General features: G+C 36.7%; 1 long non-coding RNA gene and 1 other non-coding gene across 2 annotated transcripts in view; one reads left to right on the top strand and one right to left on the bottom strand.

Moving 5' to 3' along the window:
• The window catches only part of LOC140613542 (uncharacterized), an 80,924-nt gene that overhangs the window by 39,905 nt on the left and 22,187 nt on the right, over positions 1-18,832 (bottom strand). The window contains exon 2 of the long non-coding RNA XR_012014530.1: positions 14,235-14,320. This is a non-coding gene — a long non-coding RNA (uncharacterized lncRNA). The remainder of the gene's footprint in view (positions 1-14,234; positions 14,321-18,832) is intronic.
• Positions 18,444-18,547, top strand: LOC140613677 (U6 spliceosomal RNA). The gene has a single exon (XR_012014569.1). It is a non-coding gene; the product is annotated as a U6 spliceosomal RNA (small nuclear RNA).

Here is an 18,832-nt window from a genome sequence, read left to right as displayed (position 1 = left end):
GAGAAGAGTTCGCGCTTCTATCAAGGTAGGAAGACGGGGAAAAAGAAATAAAGAAACAAAGGCCTCCAAGGGGGAGGGGCCCCGCGAGGAGCCGGGCTGAGGCCGGGGCGAGTGTCCCCAGGACAGGAGAGCCCCGTCCCGGAGGAGCAGGAGCTGCACCGACCTTCCCGGGCGGAAAGGGGCTCCCAGGGAGGTGGAGCAGGACCCAGGAGGGCGGGGATGCCCTCGGGCTCCCGGGGACAGTAACAGCAACTGCGCGCCCAGGAGAGTGCGCCGAGCTCCCTAAGGGCTGCAGCGCGGGCGGCGGGACCCGGAGCAGCTCGGGGGGCTCGGGCGGCGGCTCCGCGGAGGGGGCTGCGGGGCGGGAGCAGCTCGGGGGGGCTCAGGCCGAGGAAGAGGCTCCGTGCGGAGGGGGCTGCGCGGTTCCAGGAGCAGCTCGGAGGGGCTCGGGCGGCGGCTCCACGGAGGGGGCTGCGCAGCCCGGGAGCACGAATCCACCAGCGCAGGCTCCGGAGCACAGGGCGCCGGGACACAGCCCAGGATCCCGCCTCCCCCGGGACAGGCAGAGGCCGGGAGGGCCCAGGACAGCAAGGACGCTCCTGCCCCAGCTGAGCAGATCAGCGGCCCCGCCCCGGAGCCTCCAGGCCCTGCAGACGGAGAGCTCAGTACTTCCTGCGGGGGCTGACTCCAGGGCTCCAGAGCTGCCCCGCCACTGGGGCTGTTCCTCCTGCGGCCTCACGGGGTAAACAACCCCCACTGAGCCCTGCACCAGGAGGGGGCACAGCAGCTCCCCCAACTGCTAACACCTGAAAATCAGCACAACAGGCCCCTCCCCCAGAACACAGCTAGACGGACAACTTCCAGGAGAAGCCAAGGGAATTAAAGTACACAGAATCAGAAGATACTCCCCGTGGTTCTTTTTGTTTGTTTGTTTTGTTTCGTTTTGTTTTGCTTTTTGATTTGTTTCCTTCCCCCACCCCCCTTTTTTCTCCTTTCTTTTTCTTTCTCTTTTTCTTCTTTTTTTTTTTCGTTTTTTTTCTTCCCTTTTTTTTCTCGTTCTCTTTTCTTTCCTTCTTTCTCTCTTTTTCTCTTTTTCCCAATACAACTTGCTTTTGGCCACTCTGCACTGAGCAAAATGACTAGAAGGAAAACCTCACCTCAAAAGAAAGAATCAGAAACAGTCCTCTCTCCCACAGAGTTACAAAATCTGGATTACAATTCAGTGTCAGAAAGCCAATTCAGAAGCACTATTATACAGCTACTGGTGGCTGTAGAAAAAAGCATAAAGGACTCAATAGACTCATGGCTGCAGAATTTAGAGCTAATCAGGCAGAAATTAAAAATCAATTGAATGAGATGCAATCCAAACTAGAAGTCCTAACGACGAGGGTTAACGAGGTGGAAGAACGAGTGAGTGACATAGAAGACAAGTTGATAGCAAAGAGGGAAACTGAGGAAAAAAGAGACAAACAATTAAAAGACCATGAAGATAGATTAAGGGAAATAAACGACAGCCTGAGAAAGAAAAACCTACGTTAAATTGGGGTTCCCGAGGGCGCCGAAAGGGACAGAGGGCCAGAATATGTATTTGAACAAATTCTAGCTGAAAACTTTCCTAATCTGGGAAGGGAAACAGGCATTCAGATCCAGGAAATAGAGAGATCCCTCCCTAAAATCAATAAAAACCGTTCAACACCTCGACATTTAATAGTGAAGCTTGCAAATTCCAAAGATAAGGAGAAGATCCTTAAAGCAGCAAGAGACAAGAAATCCCTGACTTTTATGGGGAGGAGTATTAGGGTAACAGCAGACCTCTCCACAGAGACCTGGCAGGCCAGAAAGGGCTGGCAGGATATATTCAGGGTCCTAAATGAGAAGAACATGCAACCAAGAATACTTTATCCAGCAAGGCTCTCATTCAAAATGGAAGGAGAGATAAAGAGCTTCCAAGACAGGCAGCAACTGAAAGAATATGTGACCTCCAAACCAGCTCTGCAAGAAATTTTAAGGGGGACTCTTAAAATTCCCCTTTAAGAAGAAGTTCAGTGGAACATTCCACAAAAACAAGGATTGAATAGATATCATGATGACACTAAACTCATATCTCTCAATAGTAACTCTGAACGTGAACGGGCTTAATGACCCCATCAAAAGGCGCAGGGTTTCAGACTGGATAAAAAAGCAGGACCCATCTATTTGCTGTCTACAAGAGACTCATTTTAGACAGAAGGACACCTACAGCATGAAAATAAAAGGTTGGAGAACCATTTACCATTCGAATGGTCCTCAGAAGAAAGCAGGGGTAGCCATCCTTATATCAGATAAACTAAAATTTACCCCAAAGACTGTAGTGAGAGATGAAGAGGGACACTATATCATACTTAAAGGATCTATCCAACAAGAGGACTTAACAATCCTCAATATATATGCCCCGAATGTGGGAGCTGCCAAATATATAAATCAATTATTAACCAAAGTGAAGAAATACTTAGATAATAATACATTTATACTTGGTGACTTCAATCTAGCTCTTTCTATACTTGATAGGTCTTCTAAGCAAAACATCTCCAAAGAAACGAGAGCTTTAAATTATACACTGGACCAGATGGATTTCACAGATATCTACAGAACTTTACATCCAAACTCAACTGAATACACATTCTTCTCAAGCGCACATGGAACTTTCTCCAGAATAGACCACATATTGGGTCACAAATCGGGTCTGAACCGATACCAAAAGATTGGGATCGTCCCCTGCATATTCTCAGACCATAATGCCTTGAAATTAGAACTAAATCACAACAAGAAGTTTGGAAGGACCTCAAACACGTGGAGGTTAAGGACCATCCTGCTAAAAGATAAAAGGGTCAACCAGGAAATTAAGGAAGAATTAAAAAGATTCATGGAAACTAATGAGAATGAAGATACAACCGTTCAAAATCTTTGGGATGCAGCAAAAGCAGTCCTAAGGGGGAAATACATCACAATACAAGCATAGATTCAAAAACTGAAAAGAACTCAAATACAAAAGCTAACCTTACACATAAAGGAGCTAGAGAAAAAACAGCAAATAGATCCTACACCCAAGAGAAGAAGGGAGTTAATAAAGATTCGAGCAGAACTCAACGAAATCGAGACCAGAAGAACTGTGGAACAGATCAACAGAACCAGGAGTTGGTTCTTTGAAAGAATTAATAAGATAGATAAACCATTAGCCAGCCTTATTAAAAAGAAGAGAGAGAAGACTCAAATTAATAAAATCATGAATGAGAAAGGAGAGATCACTACCAACACCAAGGAAATACAAACGATTTTAAAAACATATTATGAACAGCTATACGCCAATAAATTAGGCAATCTAGAAGAAATGGACGCATTCCTGGAAAGCCACAAACTACCAAAACTGGAACAGGAAGAAATAGAAAACCTGAACAGGCCAATAACCAGGGAGGAAATTGAAGCAGTCATCAAAAACCTCCCAAGACACAAGAGTCCAGGGCCAGATGGCTTCCCAGGGGAATTTTATCAAACGTTTAAAGAAGAAACCATACCTATTCTCCTAAAGCTGTTTGGAAAGATAGAAAGAAATGGAGTACTTCCAAATTCGTTCAATGAGGCCAGCACCACCTTAATTCCAAAACCAGACAAAGACCCCACCAAAAAGGAGAATTACAGACCAATATCCCTGATGAACATGGATGCAAAAATTCTCAACAAGATACTGGCCAATAGGATCCAACAGTACATTAGGAAAATTATTCACCATGACCAAGTAGGATTTATCCCTGGGACACAAGGCTGGTTCTACACCCGTAAAACAATCAATGTGATTCATCATATCAGCAAGAGAAAAACCAAGAACCATATGATCCTCTCATTGGATGCAGAGAAAGCATTTGACAAAATACAGCATCCATTCCTGATCAAAACTCTTCAGAGTGTAGGGATAGAGGGAACTTTCCTCGACATCTTAAAAGCCATCTATGAAAAGCCCACAGCAAATATCATTCTCAATGGGGAAGCACTGGGAGCCTTTCCCCTAAGATCAGGAACAAGACAGGGATGTCCACTCTCACCACTGCTGTTCAACATAGTACTGGAAGTCCTAGCCTCAGCAATCAGACAACAAAAAGACATTAAAGGCATTCAAATTGGCAAAGAAGAAGTCAAACTCTCCCTCTTCGCCGATGACATGATACTCTACATAGAAAACCCAAAAGTCTCCACCCCAAGATTGCTAGAACTCATACAGCAATTCGGTAGCGTGGCAAGATACAAAATCAATGCCCAGAAGTCAGTGGCATTTCTATACACTAACAATGAGACTGAAGAAAGAGAAATTAAGGAGACAATCCCAGTTACAATTGCACCCAAAAGCATAAGATACCTAGGAATAAACCTAACCAAAGATGTAAAGGATCTATACCCTCAAAACTATAGAACACTTCTGAAAGAAATTGAGGAAGACACAAAGAGATGGAAAAATATTCCATGCTCATGGATTGGCAGAATTAATATTGTGAAAATGTCAATGTTACCCAGGGCAATATACACGTTTAATGCAATCCCTATCAAAATACCATGGACTTTCTTCAGAGAGTTAGAACAAATTATTTTAAGATTTGTGTGGAATCAGAAAAGACCCCGAATAGCCAGGGGAATTTTAAAAAAGAAAACCATATCTGGGGGCATCACAATGCCAGATTTCAGGTTGGACTACAAAGCTGTGGTCATCAAGACAGTGTGGTACTGGCACAAAAACAGACACATAGATCAGTGGAACAGAATAGAGAATCCAGAAATGGACCCTGAACTTTATGGGCAACTAATATTCGATAAAGGAGGAAAGACTATCCACTGGAAGAAAGACAGTCTCTTCAATAAATGGTGCTGGGAAAATTGGACATCCACATGCAGAAGAATGAAACTAGACCACTCCCTTTCACCAGACACAAAGATAAACTCAAAATGGATGAAAGATCTAAATGTGAGACAAGATTCCATCAAAATCCTAGAGAAGAACACAGGCAACACCCTTTTTGAACTCGGCCATAGTAACTTCTTGCAAGATACATCCACGAAGGCAAAAGAAACAAAAGCAAAAATGAACTATTGGGACTTCATCAAGATAAGAAGCTTTTGCACAGCAAAGGATACAGTCAACAAAACTCAAAGACAACCTACAGAATGGGAGAAGATATTTGCAAATGACATATCAGATAAAGGGCTAGTTTCCAAGATCTATAAAGAACTTATTAAACTCAACACCAAAGAAACAAACAATCCAATCATGAAATGGGCAAAAGACATGAAGAGAAATCTCACAGAGGAAGACATAGACATGGCCAACATGCACATGAGAAAATGCTCTGCATCACTTGCCATCAGGGAAATACAAATCAAAACCACAGTGAGATACCACCTCACACCAGTGAGAATGGGGAAAATTAACAAGGCAGGAAACAACAAATGTTGGAGAGGATGCGGAGAAAAGGGAACCCTCATACACTGTTGGTGGGAATGTGAACTGGTGCAGCCACTCTGGAAAACTGTGTGGAGGTTCCTCAAACAGTTAAAAATAGACCTGCCCTATGACCCAGCAATTGCACTGTTGGGGATTTACCCCAAAGATACAAATGCAATGAAACGCCGGGACACCTGCACCCCGATGTTTATAGCAGCAATGGCCACGATAGCCAAACTGTGGAAGGAACCTCGGTGTCCAACGAAAGATGAATGGATAAAGAAGATGTGGTTTATGTATACAATGGAATATTACTCAGCTATTAGAAATGACAAATACCCACCATTTGCTTCAACGTGGATGGAACTGGAGGGTATTATGCTGAGTGAAGTAAGTCAGTCGGAGAAGGACAAACATTATATGTTCTCATTCATTTGGGGAATATAAATAATAGTGAAAGGGAATATAAGGGAAGGGAGAAGAAATGTGTGGGAAATATCAGAAAGGGAGACAGAACGTAAAGACTGCTAACTCTGGGAAACAAACTAGGGGTGGTAGAAGGGGAGGAGGGCGGGGGGTGGGAGTGAATGGGTGACGGGCACTGGGGGTTATTCTGTATGTTAGTAAATTGAACACCAATAAAAAATAAATTAAAAATAAAAAGAAATCTTTAACTCTTTGTCATGTCTCTATTTTCTCTAATTATCTATATTTTATTTATGGGCAAATCTTATACAAACTAAATAATGCTTTTTTGGAAATTTTATAAGTGTATTCTAAATTGAATTATGGTGTCAGGGAGTTCATTCTAGTCAGTCTAGAATGGAGTAGAGATTGTGAAAAAATAATCACTAAAATTATTTGCTATTTAAATCTTACAGAACTGAAAATATGATATAAAATGAAATTTCAAATTTAAAAGTCCACTAAACAATGCTAAAAAATTCAAACACAATACTTGATTTAAATGATCTTATAATTAATAAGAAAATACTGAAACAATATAAAACCATCATTTTTCGCAACTGATCAAGAACAAATGGTGCTATATAATGCTAATGTTTAAATTAGGTATACCAACAGCATTTTTCACAGTACTAGAACAAATCATCTTAAAATTTGTATGGAACCAGGGATCCCTGGGTGGCTCATTGGTTTAGAGCTGCATTTAGCCTAGGGCATGATCCTGGAGTCCCGGGATCAAGTCCCGCATCAGGCTCCCTGCATGGAGCCTGTTTCTCCCTCTGCCTGTGTCTCTGCCTCTCTCTCTCTCTCTGTGTCTTTCATGAATGAATGAATGAATGAATGAATGAATAAATAAATAAATAAATAAATATATAAATAAATAAATAAATAAAATCTTAAAAAAAAAAGAAAAAGAAATAACCTAACATGTAAACAGAATCTAAAAGAACTATATATACTGTGCTATCAAAATCAGGCAAGTCAGAAAATGACAAAAAGAAAATAAGTCTCCTAATTTCTTCATCTTAACTTGAAAAGGGAGCCAATAGATATTATTTCACATATTAAAAAGTAAATTTAAAGATAACCACTAGAACAACTTAAAAGTGGAGTCATACTCCTAACTCTGGGAAACGAACTAGGGGTAGAAAAAGGGAGGTGGTGGTGGGGTGGTGACTGAGTGACGGGAACTGAGGGGGGCACTTGATGGGATGAGCACTGGGTGTTATTCTATATGTTGGCAAATTGAACACCAATAAAAAATAAATTTATTAAAAAAAGTGGAGTCATAAACCAAATAGCTACTTTGTTTTTTATTTAAGAAAAAGTTGCCTCCATAGGAAAAAATGGAAAGCCAATAAAACAGTAGTCTATTTTTGATCAAGAGGGAAAGAAAAGAGTGAAGCATATTCCTTAAGAATTTAGAAGGATAACTTTGAACATGTAGAAGGAAAAAAATAGATTAAAAAGTTTTAATTAAAAGTAACTTTAAAAACCCTGAGATCTTAATTTTCAAACAAGATAAAATAATCAAATGTATAATATCAAATCTCTAGCCTATGTAATATAATATAATTATTATATACCCATAATATATAATATTATATATAATATGGTTCGGTTTGGGTTCGGGCCCCCACAGGTGTTTTAAAGTAGTGAGGCCCTCCTGGCAACATGGCAGTCTGAACACCAGAGAAGGAAACCAGAAGATTAATGAATTGTTTGCATAAAAGTATAAAACTTTTGTATTGCCAAAGGAAGAGGAATAAAATTAAACTGCAAACCACAACCAAGAAAATGAAATTCAGATGTGTTAAAAATTCACTATTAAGGAAGGAACCATGCAAGTTCTAGAAGAACACATACATAAATATGTGTCTTGTGGCAGAGAATATCTAGTTTTGCAAAGGATGACAAACAGTAGAAAATATTAGATAAATTCTATATGTCAAAAATATCACCTACAAAGCACTTGATTGACAGAAAAATATTTTTAATATATGTGAAGGATAAAATATTAACTCAGAAATATAAAATGAAAATCAATAAGTTAAAAAAAAAGCCCCAAAATGGGCAAAAGAAGTTAGCAAAGCAACTCATTCTCATACACAGAATTCAATAATCAAGAAAAGGTCACAGTGAGCATAGGTAATCAGACACGCAAAATATAAAGAAGAATGAGACATGATTGACAGAAGAGGGGAAATTTATTATGGGATCGACCCTTTTAAAAATATTCACGGGACATTCTCAGATGGCCTCATATATTTAGCATTATGTATAAAAAACTTTAAAAATATACCTGTTGCATCAGCCATTGTTCTTCCATAAATGTATGTAAAGAAAGAGTCATGAAGGTCTTTGCGCAAACATGTTCACCCAAACCCACGTGTACTCATATGTGTGTCTAATTGTGCAGTAGTGAAAGGTTGTGAGTAAATCACAAAGCAACTGAAGAATGAAACTCAATGCGTTGAGTAACAGGAAGATGGATATTTATTGACATAGGAGGAGATACCAAAAACATTCTTGAAGAATATTTACCAAAATATCTACAATGGGTATGTTTTGGTTAAACAACAACAACAAAAACTCCTTCCTTACCCTCCTCTTCCTTCTCCTCTCTACCCTCTCACACTTTTTCCTCCACTAATCCATTTCTCTCTCTTTGATTATTATATTTTATTCTTGTACAAGGAATATGCATCATTTGTGTAATGAAAAGAATCAAAATTTAATTTATAAATCTATTTTGCATAACTGGCCCTTCCTGCTTGGTTTTGTTTTTGGAAACTATAGGCCTAGATAAATATATGAGTATGCAAAGATATAGATGAAGGCTTAGAACCAGCTGTAACTATAGCAAACAAAACTATCTGCTAAAATGCCAAAATACGACATTATGGGACCTACTGACTAATATGTCACACATAGTTGTAACAGCTGCTTACACATTATTTTGAGTTTTGTTGCTTGCTTAAAACATCTACAGTGTTTTCATGACCTTTGCTTTTAATGACTGCATGATAATAAATTAAATAAATTCCCCAATGCGAATGTGAACTGGTGCAGCCACTCTAGAAAACTGTGTGAAGGTTCCTCAAAGAGTTAAAAATAGATCTGCCCTGAGACCCAGCAATTGCACTGCTGGGGATTTACCCCAAAGATACAGATGCAGTAAAACTCCGGGACACCTGTACCCTGTGTTGATAGCAGCAAAGTCCACAATAGCCAAACTGTGGAAGGAGCCTCGGTGTCCATTGACAGATGATGGATAGAGAAGATGTGGTCTATGTATACAGTGGGATATTCCTCAGCCATTAGAAACGACAAATACGCAACATTTGCTTCCATGTGGATGGAACTGGAGGAGATTATGCTGAGTGAAGTAAGTCAATCGGATAAGGACAAACATTATATGGTCTCATTCATTTGGGGAATATAAAAAATAGTGAAAGGGAATAAAGGGGAAAGGAGAGAAAATGAGTAGGAAATATCAGAGAGGGTGATGGAACATGAGAGACTCCTAACTCTGGGAAGTGAACAAGGGGTGGTGGAAGAGGAGGTGGGTGGGGGGTGGGGGTGACTGGGTGACGGGAACTGAGGAGGGCACTTGGCAGGATGAGCACTGGGTGTTATTCTATATGTTGGCAAATCGAACTCCAATAAAAACTTATACAGAAAAAAAAATTCCCCAATGCATATATTTGGACATGATAATATTCACTTTTCTGATCCACGTAACATAACAAAGGTAAGTAAATAAGATTTCCTACTGTATGTTAAATATTTCATGTCTTCTAATCTTTTTGCTTATTTACATTTAACCCATAATGTAAATTGTTTTTATTTTGATATTGAAGATATAAACAAAACTTTTTCTCCATTTATTCCAATATCCCTTAACCTTTCTTTATGAAAATATCAGCTGTCTTCTAATGGATTAGTGAATATTACCTTTCAAAATTATCAAAATCTTATATCACATGGTAAATCAAATTTTCCTAATGTTAACATTTTTATAATAACCTTAAATTTATAATTTGTTTTATACAAAATTAATGTATAGTTAATCTATTTTCCTTAACTTTCCTATAAAATGTGTACGTTGAATTTTGGTTTTAGATATAAAACCTTTGTTACATTGAGCAACTACCCTTTTTTTTTTTCCTGTAGATTTAAAATCAGGATATAAACTAAATGTTACCACTACAGAAACAAAGTCTTTACAAATGTGATATGATATTTCTAACTGCCTTTATATTAACATTCTTGCATTACTAGTTTAAAAACTTTTAGCTATCATTATTACTGGTTTTATTAATATTTATTTAGCTATTACTATTTTAAAATATTGATGATTTCTGTTTATCAGGAGATTAAGATATTTCATCCTATAATTACTAAAGAGAGAAATCTGTGATTTTTTTGGAACCAGAAAGCTTTATGATTTTATTGCAGATAGTTATCAAATATGGGAAACCTGCCACCACTTTTTGTAAGGAAATTTTCTTTCCTCAAAAAAAAGGGGGGGGGGGTTTCTCTGATTCCACAGATAAGGAACTTAGAAATAGCCAGTATGTTTCACCAATAAATAATAAAAAGCTGAACAAACTGAAATAATCAATAACTCTTCTTAGATCCATAAGAGAAATGAGGTCACAGGACAAACTGATGTCCCCGAGATTGGAGAGAATAAAAGGTGAATATGGAGAATCACAAGTTAGCAAAGCAGACATTTATAAACTGAAATCTCAACAGGAACCAATGCTGCAATAGGAAAACCTGAACTATAGTAGATTAATTGCTGGTAGCTTAGAATGGTTAAGTCTGAGAGCTAAAAACTTCACAGGGACCCAGTCATAGGGGCACCCCACACAGTTTTGAGAGTTTTACTTCCAAGAACTGAGTCAGGTTCTCACAGTGAAGATCATGGGAAAATCCCCTTGTGCTTCTAGCAGTGTTCAGGAAAAAGGATCATTTTGAGATATCCCAGACCATTCTGTTGTTGTTGTTGTTGTTGTTGTTGTTGTTCTTCTTCTTCTTCTTCAGATTTTATTTATTTATTTATTTATTTATTTATTTATTTATTTAGAAGGAGAGACAGAGTGCAGAGTGGGAGGGAAGAGGGACAGAAGAAGAGGGAGAAGCAGACTCTGCACTGGATACAGGGCTCTATCCCAGGACCCTTGAATCATGACCTGAGCCAAAAGAAGATGGTTGACTGCCTGAGCCACTCAGTCACCCCACATTCTGTTTTTAACAAAGCCACCTTCAGGATGAACTATTCCACCTGCTGGGGTTTTATCAGAGCCTGGCTGACTTGGGGAGAAGAGAAATATCAACTCTAGCCAGCTTTAGCTTTCCACACAGGAGAAAGTAAACAGTGAACTCTAGCCCTCTCTAGCCATTTTGTCACATCTAAGGGGGGAGAAAAAATCTGAGAAATACATCTGAAGCTCACAGTCCAGAGGTATAGCTCACTATAAGACTGAGAACTAAAGTAATAATAATAATAATAATTGGTAGTAATAATAAAAAAGCTATAGAAAACTTCCCTTTCCCCAACATCAGACGGAGAATTTGAAACAACTATGATTAATATGCTATGGGCTTCAATGGATAAAATAATAGGAATACCAGAAAGAAGAAAGAGAGAAAAGGACAGAAGAAATCTTTGAAACAATATTGACTGAAAATTTTCCATGAAATAATATCAGCCACTAAACCACAAACTGCAAATCTCGGAAAACACCAAACAGGATAAATGCTTTAAAAACTACACTTAGCCATATCATCTTCAAACTATGGAAAGTCAAAGAAAAAAAAATTCTGAAAGAAACCAGAGGACTAAAACTACAGAGGAGCAAAGATGAGAATTGTAATTTCTGACTTTTCCTCAGAAATTATTGCAAGGAAGAAGAGAATAGAGAAATATTGAAAGTGTTAAGGGAAGGGAAGAAAAAAAACCCACATATGTTTAAAAATTGAAGGAGAAAAAAAATTGAAGGAGAAATAAAGACTTTTTCAGAGAAACAAAAATTGAGAGAATTTGGGAGATGCTCAGGGGCTAATAAACTACCTTGACTCCCTGCTTCCACACACACACACCAAAAAAAAATGAGATTTGTTGTCAATGGAAGTGCCTTGAAAGAAATATTAAAATGTTTGTTAGAGAGAATGAAAATGATACAGGTTAGAAACTCAAATCTATGGACGTGAGAGAAGGGGAAATAAATGAAGGTAAAATAAATTTTTTTCTTATTCTTAATTGATCTAACAATAACAGTTTGTTCAAAATACTAATGTCAAGAATATATTTAATTATCTATGCTTATTTATATATCATATATGCTTCTTTGTAAATGAAATGAATAAAAGCAATTGCATAAGGAATAGGAATGAGGATTGAGGATTATTTGTCATTAGAAGGGACTTACATTACTCATGAAGCAGCAGTATAATGTTATTTGAAGGTGAATTTTGATCCATTTTAAGTATATATTGCAAACTCTAAGATACTCACTAAAAAAAAAGAAGAAAGAGTAGTATAACTGATATATTAAGAAACAAAAGAAAACGAAATCATATAAAATATTGAAAGCCTCAAAAGGCAGAAAAAAGAGTAGAAGATAAAAATAGAAAGAATAAGCAATGTTAAAAAATATAGTACCGTAACAAATATGGTACATATTATTCAAACTATATCAATTACCACTTTGAAAGCCAATGGTCTAATTGCACCAATCAAAAGACAGAGACTGTCAGAGAAGATCAAAAACCAAGACCTAACTCTAAGTTGTCTATAAAAAATTCACTGTAAATATAAAGACACGTATAGATTAAAGGTAGATAAATGGAGAAAGATACACTATGTTAACACTAATCAAAAGAAAACACAAGTAACTATATTATTTTCAGGCACAACAGATTTCAAAACGAGGGAAATTATCAGAGATAAAGAGAGGCATAAGATGGCCAATTCTCCAAGAAGATATGGAGTCCTTCATGTGTAGGCATCTAACACATGGCATCAAAATACATGAGGTAAAATCTGATATGACATTAAAGAGAAATAGATGAATCCACGATTATAGTTGGAGACTTGTTTACCCTTCTATCAGAAATGGACATATTGGGATCCCTGGGTGGCGCAGCGGTTTGGCGCCTGCCTTTGTTTGGCCCAGGGCGCGATCCTGGAGACCTGGGATCGAATCCCACATCGGGCTCCCGGTGCATGGAGCCTGCTTCTCCCTCTGCCTGTGTCTCTGCCTCTCTCTCTCTCTCTCTCTGTGACTATCATAAATAAATAAAAATTAAAAAAAAAAAAAAGAAAAAAAAAGAAATGGACATATTCCCAGGATTAGAAAATCAGAAAGCATAGTTTAACTCCACAACTCCATCAACCAACTGTATATAATTGACATCTATAGATAACGTCATCCAACAAGAGCGGAATACACATTCTTTCACGCTTGCATGGGACATTCACCAAGATAGACCATATTCTGAGCTATAAACATTCCTTGACAAATTTAAAGGACAAAAAAAAAAAAAAATACCATCCTCCCAAACCTACTCATTCTCCAAATTATTGAATGTATACATATATGTTTTATTCAAGAAATCTCCAGAACATAGTTCTGCTTCCCATATTTTGGAACCCTTTATAGACTTTCCCTTCTTAGTGTCAGTGTGATGAGAGAAAACCAGATCAGTCACATTTTGAAAGCCAAATGAAAAGAGTTTCAGGAAGGAAGATGTGTCCAACTGTGTCCATTGCTGACAAGTGAGACTTGATCTTTGGATTTGGCACTGGAGAAGACTCTCCTCACCTGAGCCACAACAGTGACTATGGAGACAAACTGGTTCAGAGAGTATGAGAGTATATTGGAAGCAAATATATGCAACTCTTTCTAGAAGCTTTGCAAACAGCACAAAAGTAATGAGGCTGTGTATGCAGTGCCACTTAGGTGAATCTTTTCATATCAAATGGGGGATTCAATATCTATAACCATCTATTATCATGAGACAAAACTCTAGGATTTATCCCTGATTTCTCTTTTCCTCGTCATTCATTTGATCAACAAGATCTGTTCATTTGATCTGCCCTCAAAATACGTCACCATTCTTAACTATCCCTTATGACTATGTGAGGAATCTGCATGACCTGAAGTCTGAGTGACAAATCCTGTAACATGTCACTGAGGGGAGGTGTACCTGAAGATCCCTCTGACTTCCCCAGCTGAAAGCAACCCCAATTTCTAGCATATCACAGGATGGTGGTTCCTGGTAAAACACTTACCACATCTGATTACTTTATCACTTTTTTTTCTGGTTTATTTTTTCACTGTTGATGTTTTGTTGTCTTATCTTGGGGGGAAAACATACCTATAAAAGCAAGAACATTTTCTATCTCATTAACAGTGTCCTTTGCATGCAAAGGAGTTACTAGGATATACAATGTGCTAAATAAATTTGGGGGGGGGTGTTGTTAATTAGTGAATAAAAACTATGTGACTACGTAAACATAAGCAATAAATAATATTAGAATGAGAATATCCTTTGGAGTAGCATTTAACTTAAAGATTTATTTGGGTAAAGTTGACTTCATTATAGAGTCTTATGTGTCCTTCATATATATGAAAACATTTATGGCCAATTTTAAATTATTCCCAGTTACTTTATAATTTTATTTTATTACTGAGCATTTTAATCTGTCACTTACTGGTGATAATGTATTTATATTAATAGAAACACATCTTATTGTGTGTTGATGTATTATCTACCCCAGATGATAAAACTTTATGATGAGTCTTTTAAAAAAGATTTTATTTCTTTATTTGAGAGAGACTGAGAGTGTGAGAGAGAGAGTATGAGCCCATTTTGGGGCAGAGGGAGAAGCAGACTCCCTACTGAGTAAGGAGCCTGATTCAGGCTGATCCTGGGACTCCGGGATCATGACAAGAGCCAAAGGCAGATGCTTAATCTGTGAGCCACCCAAGCACTCCCTTGATGAGTCTTAATATACTTTTGCTTATGTTCTTTTAAGTTTTTCTTTGTCAAAAGTTATACTATTTTGTAAATAGTTACCATATTCTTCCTTCATTATCCTTAACTTACTATTTTTTTTAAAAAAACTGGTCTTTTTATATTGCCTAAAACTAAGAATGTTCCATGTATTTTTATAAAGTTAGTTGACTACATAAATGACATGAGATGGATGAGATTTAAAACTCCTTAACGATATAATAATGGCTTAAAAGGGACTCTAGTATGGCCCTGCAAGCCTCAATCCTCAATTGACTGTTAGCTTGCTCTAGCTTCCCCTTGGTGTCTGTAAGTAAATATAGCTGAGATAGATTCTTTGTTTATCTGATTAGATTAGCTGATAATTTTGATCTACCAGTTGGTTTCCACATGATGACATATAACTGTAAGTGTATATTTATTTACTTTTTTACATTTACTTGACTACTTTTGGTCAGATGTTGCTTTATTTGATATTAAGCCTAATATTAAACACACTAATCCAATGCATATAGAAGACTGGTTTGTATACTTGGGGTAGAAAGGTGCATGGTTGCTCTATGCGAAGAAAAGAAGAAATTCTAGAATATTAAAAAGAAGAGGCTTTATATTACATGTAGAAGGCATAATGAACTATGCTAATAAAGTCTGAACCTAATGGATCTTCAGTAATGTACAGATAAAAATCTTTCTGAATTAACTCAGCAAATTGATGTTGTTAATGTGGCTAAAAATTCTTTCTCTTAGAATAGTAAATAGTCCCTATAAAATCTTTATACTTAACTTACTTGTGAAAATTATTTATCCGTAAATTGCATGAATAGCACTCTTGCCTTTCAAATTATCTCAAATTCTGTATTAATGGACTCTAAATTAATAAGGCTTTTCTGTATTTCAGCTATTCCATAATTAAACTAGCAATTTTTATCAGCTTAGAATTAAAGTCTTTCAATCTTGAAAGAACTAAAAATAGCAAACATTAATACCATTTAGCTATATTAGGGCATCACTTTCCTGAATTTTAAGGAACCATGATAGAAACTGATCTAAAAAGGTATATATCTTTCTGTTATATGTGTAAAATTTTCCATTTTAAGTTTTTTCTCAGTAGGAAAATATTTTCAAATGAATGTACAAGGTAATGAATTAAAAGTAATACTTAAAAGCATTTTTTTAGACTTAACCTTGCCTATGCTATATAAATATAAACACTGGTCATATAAAGTGGTATGGAGTATCATTTTTATTTACTGACAAATTTAACTATGGAGATGATGTGTACCCCTCATTACAGAAATGTCCGAAATGAAAATTCTCTATTCTAAAGCTGTGCATATTTTAAATGTCTTAATAAAACGTTTTAAAATAATCACATTTTTACTTTCAGATTACTCTTGCTTTAAAGATGATGGTGAAAAGTTTAATTCAAAATGAAACGGACGAGGATCTGCTATCAATATTATCTGAACAGGGAATTGGAACTGGCCTCTCCAAAAGAACAACAGGACGAGCTAAAGAAAATGATTAAACATATGTAAAGCAGGTAGAACTAAAGAGATGGTGAGGTATTATGTAGTTGAAATCCAAGAAGAAGAATATCTAGAGAAATAAAACTTTTCTCTTTGTGTTTTCATAAGGGAATCTGTTCATCATAATGTAGGGTCTCATACAAAGTAAGAAAATGAACAGTGTGTTCTAAAGACTCATGGGGCTAGGAAGAAAAACCATTAAGATTCAGAGCCCATTAAGAAAGGAGAGCTGTTTATTTTTGAGGGTAGCACCGTAGGAGAGCAGTTTTCAAAGTGTGGCCCATGGATCCTAGATAATTACTCCTCATCTAAGTTCCAGAAGGAAGCACAGAGGAACAAATAAAAAAATGTAGAAAAGATCTAATACACAAAATACATATAAATTGGAATCTTGGAATCAGAGGAGTAAGTTGGAACAGAGGTAATATTTGAAAAGACAGCAAAGGATATCATACCACATATTTAATAACATACAAGATAAATTTTAAAAAGCACATCTAATGCTGAAAAACAAAGTCAAAAGAAAACTCTGAAAGTAATCAGAGAAAAAGACATATTACTTACTTCAAAAGATACAAAAGAGCAACTAAGACTGACAATGTAACTACTAACTAGTCAAGGGAGGAAATATAGAGTGATAGAAAAAACCTTACAAATGAAGACAAAAAAAGGAAAGATAGATCAGATGATATAAATAGCAAACCAATAATAAGAGGGTAAATTGGAACAAATTATGAGTAAATATACTGACTATAAATGATTTCCATACTCAAAAGCTAAAGATTTGTCATATGGAAAACAAAAATTTCAGAAAGCAAAGTTTTACTTTATAGAACACACCTAAATAAAAGAATAGAGAAATTAAAAAGATAAGAAGAGAAATCAAAAGGCCTTTAAGGAAAATAAAATGATAACAGTAGATGGAAAGAGGAGCAAGAGAACATCATAATGATAACATTTTAATTTAGGGGAGTCTAGACTGGGACAAGGTGAAGTAAGTGAGGCACCTGGCACATCATTTAAAGGACTCACTCTCAGTTACCAATTCTGCACTTGTATGACTCTGAGCATGAGAACCTCCCTAAAATGATGTATCCTAAGCACCTCAATTGATTCATCCTGGTTCTGGCTCTGTCAGAAAACAAATCAATTCTTAATGCCTATGCATCTATTAATTTAGCCTTAAAATAATAAAGCAAAACTTGATAGAATTTAAGGAGAAAATAACATATCTATATTCATAGTTGGAAATAATCTGAGTCTTTTATAATCAATAGAATAAGCAATACTCATTAACAATAAAATAAAATATTTGAAAATTATGATCAACAAGCTTAACCTAACTGGTATGTATAGGACCTACCTATGTATATAGAAACTACACTAATTTATACATATTTATTTGAATATGTACACAGCATTTAAATATTCACCATATGCCAAGCCATAAAACAATTGTCAACAACTTTAAAGAATTTAAAACATGCAAAGCATGTCCTACGACTAAAGTGCAATTAATCTAAGAGTCAATATCTAAATGTTTACTAAAAATCCTTACATGTTTGGGAATAAGGAACTGTATTTCAAATAACACATGAATAAAATAAGAAATCAAAAGGGAAATTAGAAATTATGATCTCAGTGATCATAAAAATAGTTCATGAGATGCCTGGGTGGGTCAGCAGTTGAGCATCTGCCTTCCGCTCAGGTTGCGATCCCAGAGACCTGGGATCGAGTCCCACAGCAGGCTCTGCAGAGGGAGCTTGCTTCTCCCTCTGCCTATGTCTCTGCCTCTCTCTCTATGTCTCTCATGAATAAATAAATAAAATATTTTTTTAAATAATAAAATAAAAATAAAAATAGTTCATATTTAAACATGTGGGATGCAACTAAAACAGTAGATGAAAATTTTCAACCACATTGCAAGTGTCAAAAATGTATTAGAAATTATTGTAGTGCTCACTTCGGCAGCACATATACTAAAATTGGAACAATACAGAGATTAGCATAGCCCCTCTGCAAGGATGGCATGCAAATTCATGAAGGATACCATAGTTTTTAAGACATAGTGAAAGGAATTATAGGGGAAAGGAGGGAAAATGAGTGGAAAAATTAGAGAGGGTGACAAAACATGAGAGACTCCTAGCTCTGGGAAAGGAACAGAGTAGTGGAAGGGGAGGTGGGCGGGGGGGATAGGGTGACTGGGTGATGGGCACTGAGGGGGGCACTTGACGGGATGAGCACTGGGTGTTATACTATATGTTGGCAAATTGAACTTCAGTAAATAAATAAATATATACATTTATATAGAAATATAAATATTATAAATATTTATTTATAATAA

This window comes from Canis lupus, chromosome 21, assembly GCF_048164855.1.
Source record: "Canis lupus baileyi chromosome 21, mCanLup2.hap1, whole genome shotgun sequence".
Taxonomy (NCBI): domain Eukaryota; kingdom Metazoa; phylum Chordata; class Mammalia; order Carnivora; family Canidae; genus Canis; species Canis lupus.
The sequence above is the reverse complement of the archived record's forward strand: the minus strand, read 5'-3'. Positions and strand labels throughout refer to the sequence as shown.